The sequence below is a fragment of the Glycine soja genome, chromosome 11 (genome assembly GCF_004193775.1).
Source record: "Glycine soja cultivar W05 chromosome 11, ASM419377v2, whole genome shotgun sequence".
NCBI lineage: Eukaryota > Viridiplantae > Streptophyta > Magnoliopsida > Fabales > Fabaceae > Glycine > Glycine soja.
Genome location: NC_041012.1, coordinates 2111699 through 2126106, shown reverse-complemented (window position 1 = coordinate 2126106; position 14408 = coordinate 2111699). Strand labels below are relative to the sequence as shown.

The following is a 14408-nucleotide window of genomic DNA, read 5'->3' as shown; positions in this document are numbered from 1 at the left end:
GGGCAACGACAAATATATGTCGAGTTTGGATTTGTAAATATAAGTATTAGAAGTTATGGACACACTATTTGGATTTGTAATTACTAGGTTGACTTTATTTTTGTGGAATGGACCAAGTAGTAAATAATATTATATTTATTTTTGTAAATAGATTGAGTTGCAAGTGAATAATATTATACATTCTGGTCAGCATTAAATGAGTCAATATTTATGTTAAAGTCATTGATATTTATATTTTTATAATCATAAATTAGGTTGAAATAAACTATTTATTTAGTCATTTAATATTTTTGTACAAATCTGTCTAGTATTAAAATTATTTTTGAATTACTAAATGTTTAAAAATTGATTAATATTTATTTTTCCTTAATGTTTAGAGTTAAGATTTAAATTATTAAATTTAAATAATATTTTAAAATGAAGTTTTGTATTGGTGAAAATTAAATTATTATATCCAAACAAAAAATTAAAATACAAGACATTTAAATTACTTTATCCAAACATAAGGTTAATCATTTTAACTACTTCACGTCTCTCCTATCATTAGTTTGCTTTAGATTATACTAGTCGAAAAAAGAGAGGTATTTGTGTCTTTATTTGTATTTTTAAAATAAAAAAAATAGTTAGAAACATTTATAATAACAGTAATTAAATTTTGAAAGTTTATAAAAGAAATAAAAATAATTAAGTATATTAAAGGATAATTTAGGAATAATAATTTATATTAAAGAAAAAGATAAAATATAATTATGATATTTTATATACTCTTGATGAAGTACAGATAAAAAATAAATTCCTGAAGAAGTAAGAATTCGTTTTATTTATTGTGGAAAATGTGTATCAATTCATGTGGTATTATACTAACATTTTCAATAATTTTAAGTTTGAGATTTAGACATATAATTGCATTAAATATTTTTCAAAAAAATTTATGATATGTAATAATTCTCTCAAACTAAAATAAGACTGCTTCCACATAGAAGAAAAAAATATATTTTTTTCAATCTAAAATGTAAGAAAATTTTAACTAACTTTATCTTATTTCTAAAATATCATTTCTTTATCTGAGATACAAATTTTAATTAATTTTTTATTTTTGATATCAAATTTCAATGAAAGATAAATTTAAAAAAATTAATTAAAATTGATGCATTAAATATGATTAATTAATTTTCTTAGTTAGCATGAGATGTGTTTATATATATATATATATATATATATATATATATATATATATTTTTTTTGAGAGCAAATGAAATATCTATTATGAAAATAATACAAAGTCTACTAAATAAGAAAATTCATTTCATTTTGAAAAATATATATTATTTATGTAATTTTTTTATAAGAGTTCTGTTTAATTAAAATATGTTAGCTTATTGTAATTTTAAATATTTTTCTTTAAAATTTAATTTAATTTCATGTTTTTTCTTTCTAATACATAAAATAAAAGAAGAATCAAAACACATCAACAACACTTTGTATATCTGTTTTGATTATTGTTTTAGCTACTTTATTCTAATCAAACTAAGCCAAAGCTAATATATGGTTCATTAATTTACTTTTAACATTTTTTTTCTTTAATTTTTGTATCTATCAATATCCTAAAAAGTTGACGTAGTGATGTAAAATTCTGTTGAGTTCATGAGTGAAAACAATCTATTTTGTGGAATAACCCATGTTCAATTCATATCGTATGCAAAACTTTTTTGAGCTAGCGACAATATGCACCATGAGCAAATTAATCTCTAACCTAGTAAATTTGAGAACACTTGTAATATTGACCTAAGTAAAAAAACATACATTTGAGGGTTTTGTTTTTATCTTGTGCATTTTTTTTGCTATATGTCATATAGAATTTTTTTTGGGGGTGGGTGACAATATATATTTTTTGTATTATATTTAATTGTGATTTTAATTCGTTTATCTACAAAATTAGGAGTTAAATCAATTTTGAATATATTATATGACTTAAAAAATCACTACAATATAACTTTTATAAAAATATATTTATCTTTTATTATTCCTTTTAACTTTTAATTTTTTTAAATGATAAAAAATTACTTTCCCACACATAATTACGGGTACATGCATTGGTTTAAATAAGTTAAGTAACACTAATTTTTTCCATAAAAAGAGCAACACTAAATTTAAAATTGCGCAGACGTAAGGTTAAACAAGTCAACTAACATACCATAGGCATAGCCCGTATTGTCAATTGTGCAAACTGGCCTTTTACCGGCAACAAATATGTACAGCAATTTATCCTTCTTTTTTCTGTACACAACAATTTGTCTTAAATGACATATGGGAAGCCATGCTATAAAGTTGGACCAAACCATATTAGGATGGACCAAACAATTTAACTAGAATAATGGAGACATTTGTTGAAGCAGCCACGAAGCTGGCAAGAAGATATTGTACCGAAAAGTAGAGAAAAAAAGAGGACCATAAATAAACACAATACATTGGCCTTAGTGGGGGTAAAAGATATCACCTCCCCTTTCAAGCGTGGCCTACTCAGGTTTCACGTCAATAAAAATTTGGTACTGTGGAAGAAGCATCATCGAATTTTCATTGTTTGTTGGAAAGTGAACTTTGGATCCAGCTACGATAACTAAATTGTCTTTCTTGCCTTCAGCAACCTACATGTGGTTATCTTCTAATTCTATGCTTTAACGCATCATTTGTTCCTATTCGCCTTCTGTATTAGAGTCCAGCCCAACTAGTAAGTTTTGGAGGCCTTGTAAGCCCAACTACTTCTCAACCGGTCCCAAAAAAAAAGACGTCAACAATTTCCGGTTAAAACATCTTTATCCAGTTCCAAACTCGCATTTAATTTATTTTTTGTTGTGAAATGGCTGCTGCGCAGTACCATTGCCCTGCGAGTCTGATATTGCAGTCCCACACACTTTGACGCTAAGGAGCTTCGAGAATTCATGGCTTGGAACTAAAGTTTGGGTTTCGCCATGCAGTCTCTACTTTTTTCTCGTTGGTCCCCTGCTAATTTTGTTTGATAAAAGCAAGATGGTCTTCCAAGGCTATTAAATCATTTGCAATGCCTGACTTAAGTATCTGACTCCTGGCACTGAAGCCCTTCTCATGGGGGTTCTCATTGAGGTTAACTAACTAACTCCTTTGCTCTATTGCTGTTTTTGAAACCTTTATGTTTGCTTTAGATTTTGATGGGATTGGTGTTAGATGGATTTATTTTCGAAAAAATTGAGGTTTTATGTTGTAATGTGACTTAGTTTGTATGTACAACATGAATGGACAAACATCTGAATGTTATTTTCATGGGCACTTAGTGACAGTCCTTGGTAATGATAGATCTTAGTTTCCCGTTAAGTTTTTATGGAAAACTCTCTGGTTCAATAGCCTATTTTTCTTATTTGTGTTAGTGTTTGTATATCAAGAGAAAAGGAGAGAGAGATAGAAGCAGATTTCTGAAGTTCTCCATATGCGTTGTGTTCAAGTGAAGAACATGATTATGCGTGACGGTTACTGGGCTTTAGGTTTTGGTTGACTTGTCACATTAAATTACCGGAGTGGGTGCTGCAACTTGGAGTTCTCTTGATAAAGACTGAACTCATAGAATCAGTTTGAAGGGCTTTGATTATTGTATTTTATTGAAGTTTGGTAGAGGCCTTAAATTTTTTGAAGATGGATAATGCTTCAGGTTTTTGTTTGAAAAAGTATATTAATGTATATTTGCTATATGCATCAACGAAAGAAATGTAAAGAGTATCCAAAGAGGAAGTTGATTACCTCTGCTTAGACGACAACTAGAATTCACTTGGCTCATCAAATTGTCAACCCACTTCATAAATTTGACCAGAACTCTCGTATGGAGTTGATTATCTCTCCTTACAAATAATTCAAGGCAAGAAAGGCTTTGTTTTTTCCACTTGGAAAAAATGGATAAAATCATGCAACTTAACTTAAAGACAACATTTTTTTTAGTTATTTCAAGTTGAAAACTTATGCCTTTATCATATTTGGGATGCTTTTAGTTGATTACATATGTCCCTTGTTTAATGCATTTCTTCCAATGAAAGTTCTGAATCTCTAAGTTTAAGCATTGTGCTAATCTATATCTTTGGGCTTTAGGTACTAATCTAGCTTCTAAGTTTTTGCGAGCCCATGGAATTACACTTCTCAAGGTGCATGATGAAACTAAGTTACTTGGAAAAGCTGATTTATTTTTCTTCAGCACAGAGCATCCTCCACTGACTGATGAAGCTCAGAGGGCCCTTGATCAAAAAATAAAATATGGTTGGTTGTTGTCATTTTTCTCATTTACTATTGTTTATCACCAATTGAAGAGGAGTGGAAGGCTGATTGCAAAGCTTACATGACTTTATGCATTTCTTAATGTTTTTGCTAGTGATTTTTTCCGAGTCTCTCTTCTCTCCCTCTAAATTGTTTTTTAATAATGTGAAAACATACAAAGTTTGACAGAATTTTGTTTATAGTATAATGTGTCATGAAGGGTTCATCTAAAAGTAAGCGATGGGCCACTGTTACTATACATGGAATGATGGAACACAATATTTGTATTTTGTAGGACCTATGCATTCAAGCACTTTACATTTGAGCTTATGCCAAGAAGACATTATTTTGTAATGAATGTTGTATGAAAATTTCTATGGAAATAGCATAACATGTATGGAATTTACATATGTTGATGTACCCGGGCTCTTATTGCCCATGCTTCTAGTTACTTATTTTTGGTTACGTAACATGTTTACAAGAATTTGTGTTATTTGGGTGTGCGAATGATGTATTATTGTCTTTTGGTCCTGAAGCTTGTAGCAAAAATGATTGTCAAACCTACATTCTAGTTGATGATTGTTTTGCTAGTTCATGACTTCCATTCAAATTTTAACTGTAAAAAAGACCCAATTCTGCTTTTGGAAATCATGATATATGATTAAAATTAAACTAGGAATTCCAAAAATAAAGCGCTGAGGCAATTAGTTTTAAAAATAAATGGAAGAATTTATTTAGAGTTCTCTGATAGAGTTTGAAATGCTTTTATTGTAGATTTGAAGGCATATTGGTTCTATAGCCAAACAGAAGAGTCATTTGTGATTTCCGAAGGCATTTTTTGGCATTATGCTTCTTGCTACTGATTAGATGGTTTTTGTTTCTTAGAATGATCGTGTGTGATGATCCTTTGTAATATCCCCTTGTTTAATTATTATTTAAAGAAAATTTATACAGATCTAGCCACTTGTATCTTGTAGTACCTCTGGTACTTTTTAATCAATATATATATCTTTGCTTTCCAAAAAAAATAAATTTAAAGAAAATTTATTGGTAGGAATGTCACAATTGATTTTGTTTTGTGGGACAGTTGTTCTCAATATATGTAGAAAGGCCATTTTTGGGTAGCTAGTGTGAATTTAATAGTTTCCTCAAGTTCCTCGCAGTATATTACTCATTCACTTTGTGCATAATCATTACGTTTTGTTTTGCAAATGATGATTCTTATCAAATGTTCTATGCTCCAAGCAAAGATTAATCCTTGTTATAAACCCACTCGTGACTTGAAGGTGATGGCGGGAAAATTACCACTGCACACGTACTTCTTGGCATTTGGTCCGAAGTGGATTCTCCTGGTCACAAGATTCTGTCGACTCTTGGCTTTAATGAAGAAAAAAAGCTAAAGAGCTTCTTGAGTCCTCAATTTTTAAACCTGGTTGTTCGGATGATTGATGCCTGCTTTAATATGTATTAGCAAGAGTTTTGCTTTAATTGCATATTGGTCGTTGATGCCATTGTTTGTACAATTGATAGATCAACAGGCTGTTCTTTTCCGCCTATTGATTTGGAATGAATAAATCATCTTTTCAAATGTGAAGTGCCCCTTACTATCTCAAACCAAAGAAAGAAAGAAAAAGAAAGATACTTATAAACAAGCAAAAGCAAAGCAATAGAAAGTGATCTAAAACGACAGATAAACCATGTGGTTGCTTTTAAGTGATTTTGCGGAATAGTCCTTGAGCAATGAAACACTAAAAATGGGTTTGCCAGATGAAAAGCAAAAGCAATTAAGAGGTGTTAGGTTTAGTTGTTTTCTATTTTTATTTTCACTTAAAACAGAAAACTGTAATGAAAATGTGTTTGGTTGGATTTCTAAAAACATTTTTAGTGAAAATGAAAACAGGAAACAATCAAAAAATAAAAACAATAAAATCTCATTTTCAGTGTTTTCAATTGAGAACAGAAATCTCATTTCAGGTATAATGAGATTGCGGTGACAATGAATGTAATTTTAAATAAATCTAAAAATATAAAAAGACAAGAAATTAATATATCATAAATTTTTAGTATTTTATTTCATAAAAACAGAGAATAAGAAGTCAAATCAAACATATTTTCAGAATTTTAATCTTTTAAAAATAAAAACAATTTTCAAAAAACCAAAACAGGAAATGAAAATGCAAACCAAACATACCCTAAGCTATGACCTCCCTCCTGCTTTCAATTTGTGCACACGGTTAAGCCATGTCTTTTTGATCGTGCCCTGGTATTTGGAGATACGTATAAACTTGGTTAGATGAAGATGATAATAACTTCTAAATTCTAATATTCATTTTACACTACATCTTTTTTATGGGCGTCAATTAGTTCTTCTGCGTCATATTTTGGAAGTTCCTTAACCTGCTCTTGGCTTGTTAGTGTTTGTGCCTTGGCAGCTTCTTCCACCCAATTTAACCGCGCAATAAATACCAATAACAATGTCAGGCAGGTAACAATACCAGTAAGAAGTCCAATGAAGAGTCCAACAAGACCAAGACGGGGCTTGAAGGCAGAAACAACACCAAGTGGTAGGGCCAGGAAATAAAATCCACCTAGATTCGCGTACATTCCCAACCAGGGTCGTGCTGTCCCTCTAACTATGCCTCCACAAACTGCCAACGGAAAATTAAACACTTCCACCAGACCCATCAGCAACATTGTCTTCTTTACTCCCTTTATAATTCCCACATCATGGCTAAACAGTGGCCCCCAAATTCCCCTCGCAGCAACCATCACCAAGCTACCTATGCAACCAGAGATAAACCTAATGCCAGAGACACACACGCTGATCGGTAAGCAAGGCCAGCTTGGTTGGCACCAAGCTCGTTCGAGACACGTGTGCAAACACAAGTGGCTAGTGACAGCATCACTGAGAAAAGCAAGTAGTCGAAGTTTAGCACAATGGCCAAAACTCCCACTGCTTGCTTAGCATTTGTGAGGTGGCCAGTAAGCAAAACTAGAATCTCATAGCACCACCACTCAAGGCATGTGTTGAGGCAGCATGATCCACAAAGCTTGAGCAGCCTTATCCAATCTTCAATGCTCTGATCCCACCACCCTCCTTCCTTCCACATGCTTTCCTTTTTCCTCTCAAGAATTAAAACATAAATGGCTAACAAGACAACAACAATAAGATCAGTTATCCAAACTGCCATCGAAATTCCTCTGAGGCCCATAGTCCTTGAGAGCACTATGTTAATTGGTATGTGGAAGGCTAGTGCCACAGCAGAACTAAACATGGTGGGAAGAGTTATGGTTTGAGAGCTCAAGTAGGCTTTTAAGGGACAGAAGAGTGAGGCAACAAACAAGTCAGGTATGAGACATGAAACATAGGTCCTGGCCACAGTGGAGATGTCTTGTTGTTGGCCAAAAAGGATCAAGATTTTGTCAACATTAAGCCACAAGAAAGTGATGGGAAGTGATACCAATAGCAACAATGAGATTGTCATGAGAAGAGTCTTGTGAAGGAGTCTGAAGTTTTTGGCACCATGAGCCTGTCCACATATGGGCTCCATGGCACCACATAGACCATTGAGGACAGAGAAGCCAGTGACATTAGCAAAAGTGAAGCCGAGAGCTCCACCTGCTAAACTAAGCTCCCCAAGACGGCCTAAAAATGCTGTTGTGATGGCTGTCTTGGCAAACCAAGCCAAATTCATGGCCACCATTGGAAGGGCTATTCCTCGTTGAACTCTTAGCTCATCGAAACCAGATCGGAAGCCCATTTTTGGGTTTGTAGTGGCTCAGGTGGTGAAGGGGGTTGGCTGGTTTTATCGTTTAAGCTTAGGTTCTTGTCTCCTAGTTTACATGTTAATGTTGCTGACATTGTTGCTGTTGTGTCTTGGGATTGGTTGAATGCACGAGTTTCTTAATCGTGGGGGACTTGTAGTAGTAGTTTTTTAAGGCGGAATAGATTGGTGGTATTAAGCTTTTTTTGCGTGCCAATAGAAGAAGCGGTTGGTGAAACATTTATAATAGTGCGTGATGAGCCATGCTAGCACTTCGGTTATTGCAAGAACCAAGACATAGTATGTCCCTACGTTCAGGAGAAGATTTGCAATAGATTTTTTTTAACTGGTTTGCAAAATAAATTAAAATTTAGACAAAACTTAGTGCAATATCTCCTGTACCTCATGCTTTTATTTCATAGTTTATGCAATAAATAATAGCATTAAATATCAGTAAGATGTGATAAAGAGATAAGTTATCAATTTGATCAAAACGGTACCAAAAGCAATAATATTATTGCAATTTTTTTATATTTAAACTTAAGCACTTCAATTGTTACTATTTGTTAAAAAAGCATTTTATATTAACTTTGTGTTTGACTTTGAGACATCAAATGTGAATTATACATGACGTGAAAACATAACGAGTTAAAATTTATCATCTAAACACATATGTTTTCTTTTTAAAACTGATCTAGTATTTAACAGATATTTTCCCCCAAGCCCAAACCAAGCGGATAAGTTCTAAAGTGCAAAAAATGAAAATTCCTTCACCGTCTTATGCCACTCGAATTTGAAGATAAGAGAACTTTTCTCCTGTAAACAAAACTATTCTTTTCAACGAAAAAGAAAGGGTAAACAACCACTTTTATTTCTAAATGTGTAATTTATTGATAAATGTGTCCTTGAAAGATGAAAATATAAAATTTAGTTTCTAAAAGTGTAAAAAGTATGACAAATATATTTGACCGTTAACTCCCGTCCTTCACCGTTAATAAAATATCCTATGTGAGACAGAGAGACAAATTTGTCACTGAAATAATTGTCAACATAGTCATTTCTAATTGCCAGCATAGGAAAATATTTATCATATAATATTTTTTTGACTTTTCGTCTTCCCACTTCGCTGACAAATGTGTTCTTGAAAGATGAAAATGTAAAATTTAGTTCCCGAAAGTGTAAAAAATGTAACAAATATATCTGGACGTTAATAATGAATTGTGACTAATTATTATAATTTTGAAAAATTTATAATAATTGTAACAAAATTTTGGGAGTGCTACATTACATCGGTAAGTGTTTGTTTCCGTTATATAATTTTTAAGCTTCATCAGCAGTTGAGATATGCATAAAATATTACCAATGTAAGTGAATTTTGATTGCTTTGACGAGTTCTTTTTACTTTTCTTCAACTACAAAAAAAAAAATCAATCATTTGCTTATTAACTCTTGAATAAATACTATCAACACACAAATAAAAAGAATTTTTTTTACCGTAGAACGATAAGAAAATCATTGTTTCTATTTAATCAAACATTATTTATTTAATTTTTTAAATAAATTTTTCATAATAAAATATAAATGTCTATTAGTATATGCAATGACATCAAATTACAAATTATAATAAAAGTTTGTTGATTTTTAATTTTTTTAAAAATCATATGCAATTATTTTTTATTGACTGATCGTTTAAAAAATCATAACTTTAAAAAAATCATTCGAAAAGAGATGAGTTTTTTCACAAATTAAAAGTGTCATTGCAATTTTTTCTAAAAATTATTCATGGATCTAATTTAACTATAATGCTTTACATAAATATTTTTTTACTTGAACCTTTCATCAAACATGAGAGTGTAAAAAAATTATTTATAGTTTATAAAACATGTATTCTTTTTTCTTTTAGACTCAATTTAATTTACGAGTTTGTTAAAAAAATTATCACAATCATTATATTTTTTTTAAATTATTATAATTAGTCACAGTCTACTATTAATGTTTGGATATATTTGTCGCACTTTTTATATTTTCGGAGATTAAATTTTATATTTTCATCTTTCAATGACGTATTTATCAATGAAGTGAGAAGGCGAAAATTAAAAAAAATATTATATGACAAATATATCCTTATGCTGACAATTATAGATGACCACATTGACAATTGTCCCTCTATATCACGTAAGCTATTTTATTAACGGTGATGGTCGACTATAGTTGTCTCACTTTTTACACGTTGAGGACTAAATTTTTTATTTTTATCTTTTAAGGACGCATTTATCAGCGAATTACACATTTAGGAACAAAAATGATTATTTACCCAAAAAGAAAATATTTAACCAAATTGGTGGTAATATGGGCACGTTCATCTTCCCACGCGCACATTAAAATAATAATTTTAAGTTAAATTTAAATTCTCAAAATAATGTAGATATGGAAAAAAAACCAAATGGAATCGAGAAGGGGGAATGGAGTTGTTTGATGGTGGTACGGGTGGAGAGAACAAGATGATCAAAACTTAATTTTTGATAAGGAAATTTCCAACAGCAAACTAACAATGTAATAAGATCTAATCATCTAACACCGTTATGATAAAAGAATAAACTTGAAATAAAAAGTTAAAGAATCAAATTAAACTATAAAAACATTCGAGAACTAAAGCAAAACTTAAATGAGTCAAATACTATTTTTTATTTATAAAAAAAAGTCATATATTAAACCCGAATATGAAATTTTGTTGAGAGAGTTAAAGCTCACTTTGATTATATGCTCATTACATCTAACAATGGGTTGGATATATCTTTAGTAAAATACAATTAAAAAACAACTACAGTCATCTTAAATTAGTAGACTAGATACTACAGTACGTCAATATTTATTTCTACAGGCTGCATGCGAGCATGTGACAAATGAAATAATCTTAGCTCGATCAAAATCCCATTCGAGGTATATTGGCGAATATAATCTTTGAGACGTTGAAGAATTAATGAAGAATCAAAACCGGTTTCAGTCCAGTATACATTGATTCGGGCTGATTAATTACGTCGGTTGATACCCTGTTAGGCTGAAAGTAATATTCATGTGCCAAATTAATGTTGTATATATATATGCTTGTATTTTGTGACAAAAAAAATGCATATATGCTCCTATATATTTGGCTATTTCAAAGCATGCATGGATGAGAATCAATGAAAGACTACAATACAAGGTCCTAGCTTTTTCCGAGCTACTTGGACACGTAATTTAATATAAAAGAACTGTAGGTACTAGGAGGATATAAATGCAACGTTAAGGCTAAGGAATCTTAACCATGGAGTGCGAATTTAACATATACATACACATAATCAGATTGGAGAAATTGTAATATACCCGCGAGCATAGAGGGGAAAAGAGAACCGAAAGGAGGAAGCAGATGCTTCATTCAGGACTGAACCCTTTTTATTTTAACTTATTTTTCTCCATCTTCCTTTTCCCACTAATGATAGATACTCACGATTCTATAAAGTAGTTAGTGGAGGGTTGGTCCATATGCAGAACAAAAGCTTACCAAGGCTAATCATCTAACCTGTCCCTTCCATTACCACTAATTATTTTCGTCTCATAAAGTTTTTAATCATAAATCTGCTACACAACTTTGAAGCATATACAAGTATTAATAAAATCATGACGAGATAAGAGAATTTGTGTGTAATAATTATTCTGTATTATTAGTCTGTGATCATGTAAATCAATTTGTTTAGTCTAGACATAATCCTAGAAGTTTTATTTGGAGAATCAATCTGTATAACTCAATTTTAGGAGATTTTGATGTAACTCTCTTGTATATATTTATGCCTTAACAAAGTATAAAATACAGAACAAAATTTATTCTGTCATAGAATCTTTTATGGTATCAGAGCCAATAGGTTTTGTTGAAATTTGGTGACAATGAGTCATCATGAAGAAGAGGCTCCTAATAGTGAGTCTCATATGCAAAAAGAACATAAGATGGTGAAGAAGACTTTATCACCATATGAATTGAATTCCAATGACGACCCAGGAACTGGACGAGGAAAAGGAGGAACAATGCATACAAATGTTGTGCACAGTGGTGAAACAAGTACAAACACCAAGATCTCATAAGGAGACAGTTCAAGTTTGATTGGGCTTACTAAAGAGCAGTAACAGACACGGGTAGAATTACTAAATGCTCAAAAAATAAACTCTAATGACAAGATGACAGATGAACGTGATACCAATACATGGATAATTGACACACGGGCCTCCAACCACATGACTAGGAATCTGAGTCATATGCATGAATTACGAGATATTCAAAGTTGTCCAGTTGGACTTCCTAATGGACAACATACATCAACGATTAAAGAAGGAAGCGTGGTGCTAGATGGAGGCTTAAAGCTTACTAATGTTCTCTATGTGCCTATATTAAATTGCAATTTGATATCTGTTTCACAAATGATGGATAAATTGAGATGTGTTGTTCAATTCACTGATAAGTTATGTGTTGTGCAAGACCATATTTTGAGAACGCTGATTGGAGCAGGTGAACGGAGGGATGGACTCTATTTCCTCAAAATGGTTCTAAATGTGAGAACTTACAAAAATGATGGTTTGCATTCCATGGACCTGTGGCACAAACAGTTGGGACATCTTTCCTTGAAGATCACCCAATTGATTCCTGAGGTTAGAAAACACAAAGATAGCAATGTAGTGAATAAAACATATGTATCCACTACTAAGAAATTGTTAGTTCGAGTAGGATTAGATTCAGCCTTTTCAAATAAGATTTTAAATTTGAGATTTATAGATGAAAAAAAAACATAATTGAGAAGAAAAATGATACTAAATTTTTCAATAAAGATTAATTATTTGCAAAGTTTATGAATATTTCACATCAATGTCATAATTATCCATTATTAGATAAAATACTAGAAAATGTTTAAATTATGTAAAATTAAATATTAAAACCGTTCAAATGATTAATTTAGTAGAAAAGGTTAAACCCAGGAATAATGGGCTAGCGACTTAAGGGAGATGGACTAAACGAATCTTTACCAACCCATTTCACGTACTACTGAGCTGTTAAAAAAACATTGGTACATTTATTCACTCACGCACATAGTAAAATCTAAGATTGTTACAAATGAGCTGTGGCTAGTGATAATAAATAATTGAATTAGAAGCATCAAAGAAACTTCGAGTCAAATTGGAATTCCTTTGATTTAGATTTTGAATTAAATTTGAAAGACTTAGGTGTTGAAAGAATTCAAGTTACAAATTTAATATGTATTTTATTTGTAAATGATATTTTAAAAGTAACTTTATAAGGATTAGAGTCTTATGATAAGATAAAATTATTTTTAAATTGTAAGTATTGGTAAAATTTAAAAATTTAGTGGGGGCCTCAAAATATTATTGTGAGCTAAGAGAACACTATTAAGCTAGGAGAAAAAATAAATCTCTGCACGAAAGTTAGTTTTACGTATGAAAGATAAAAGCAACATATTAGTTAAGTTTCACATGATAGATAATGTATATGGGAAATACACACAAAACTGTTATGTGTGGAGGCATACGTCTGAAATGACTATTTTTATGAGTTATTAATTTGTCTCACGCAATTATATTTGAGAATGATTGAAATTTGAGGTTATGTGTTCACTTATAATATATATAATATGATTTATGAGAGAATATTATTTCATGTGAGAATTTCAGAACAACAATAGATAATAACTAGCATGTTAAAATTAAAAATAATAAATTATTAAAATAAAAATATAATATATCATTAAATTTCTCAACTATGATGTGAACATTGGAAAATAACAATGGATTTCAACGTGACTATATGTTCTATCAATTCATAAACAAATAACAGAACAACTATGATCATCTATTACTTTCAAAGTATATTAGATTGCTATACTGGAGAAAAGGTTGGTTGTGAACATTGTCTTACATGTGACAAGTCACAATTATGAATTATGTAAATGTACGTATTAAAACTTTGCTAACTTCTTTCTTTATTATTATTTTTCATTAAGATTTTTTCTTATTTCTTTCATTTGATCGAGCATTTGGCATTCAGGAATTATAAGGGTTTACTTGAATTTTTTTTTTTACATGTTTTACCAAATAAATAAACAATAATGTAACTATTTATATTCACATTGATAATAAAGCAAAACCAAACTCTAATAACAAACCTACATGAATGAATACGACTGGCCTGGGATCCATTCAGATAACTGGTGAGACAGAGAAATCAATGTTGCAAGGTCAATCTTAAATAAATATAATACAGTGGACAAGAAAATGGTCAAAGGTTTCCTGTAGGTAGCGTTTGCCTGCCCCGTGCACCTCGGATAGGGATAG

General features: G+C 31.0%; 1 pseudogene; it reads right to left on the bottom strand.

Annotated features, from left to right (window-relative positions):
- Positions 1-6368: 6368 nt before the first annotated feature.
- Positions 6369-8095, bottom strand: LOC114375636 (annotated as a pseudogene).
- Between the last annotated feature and the right edge of the window lie 6313 nt (positions 8096-14408).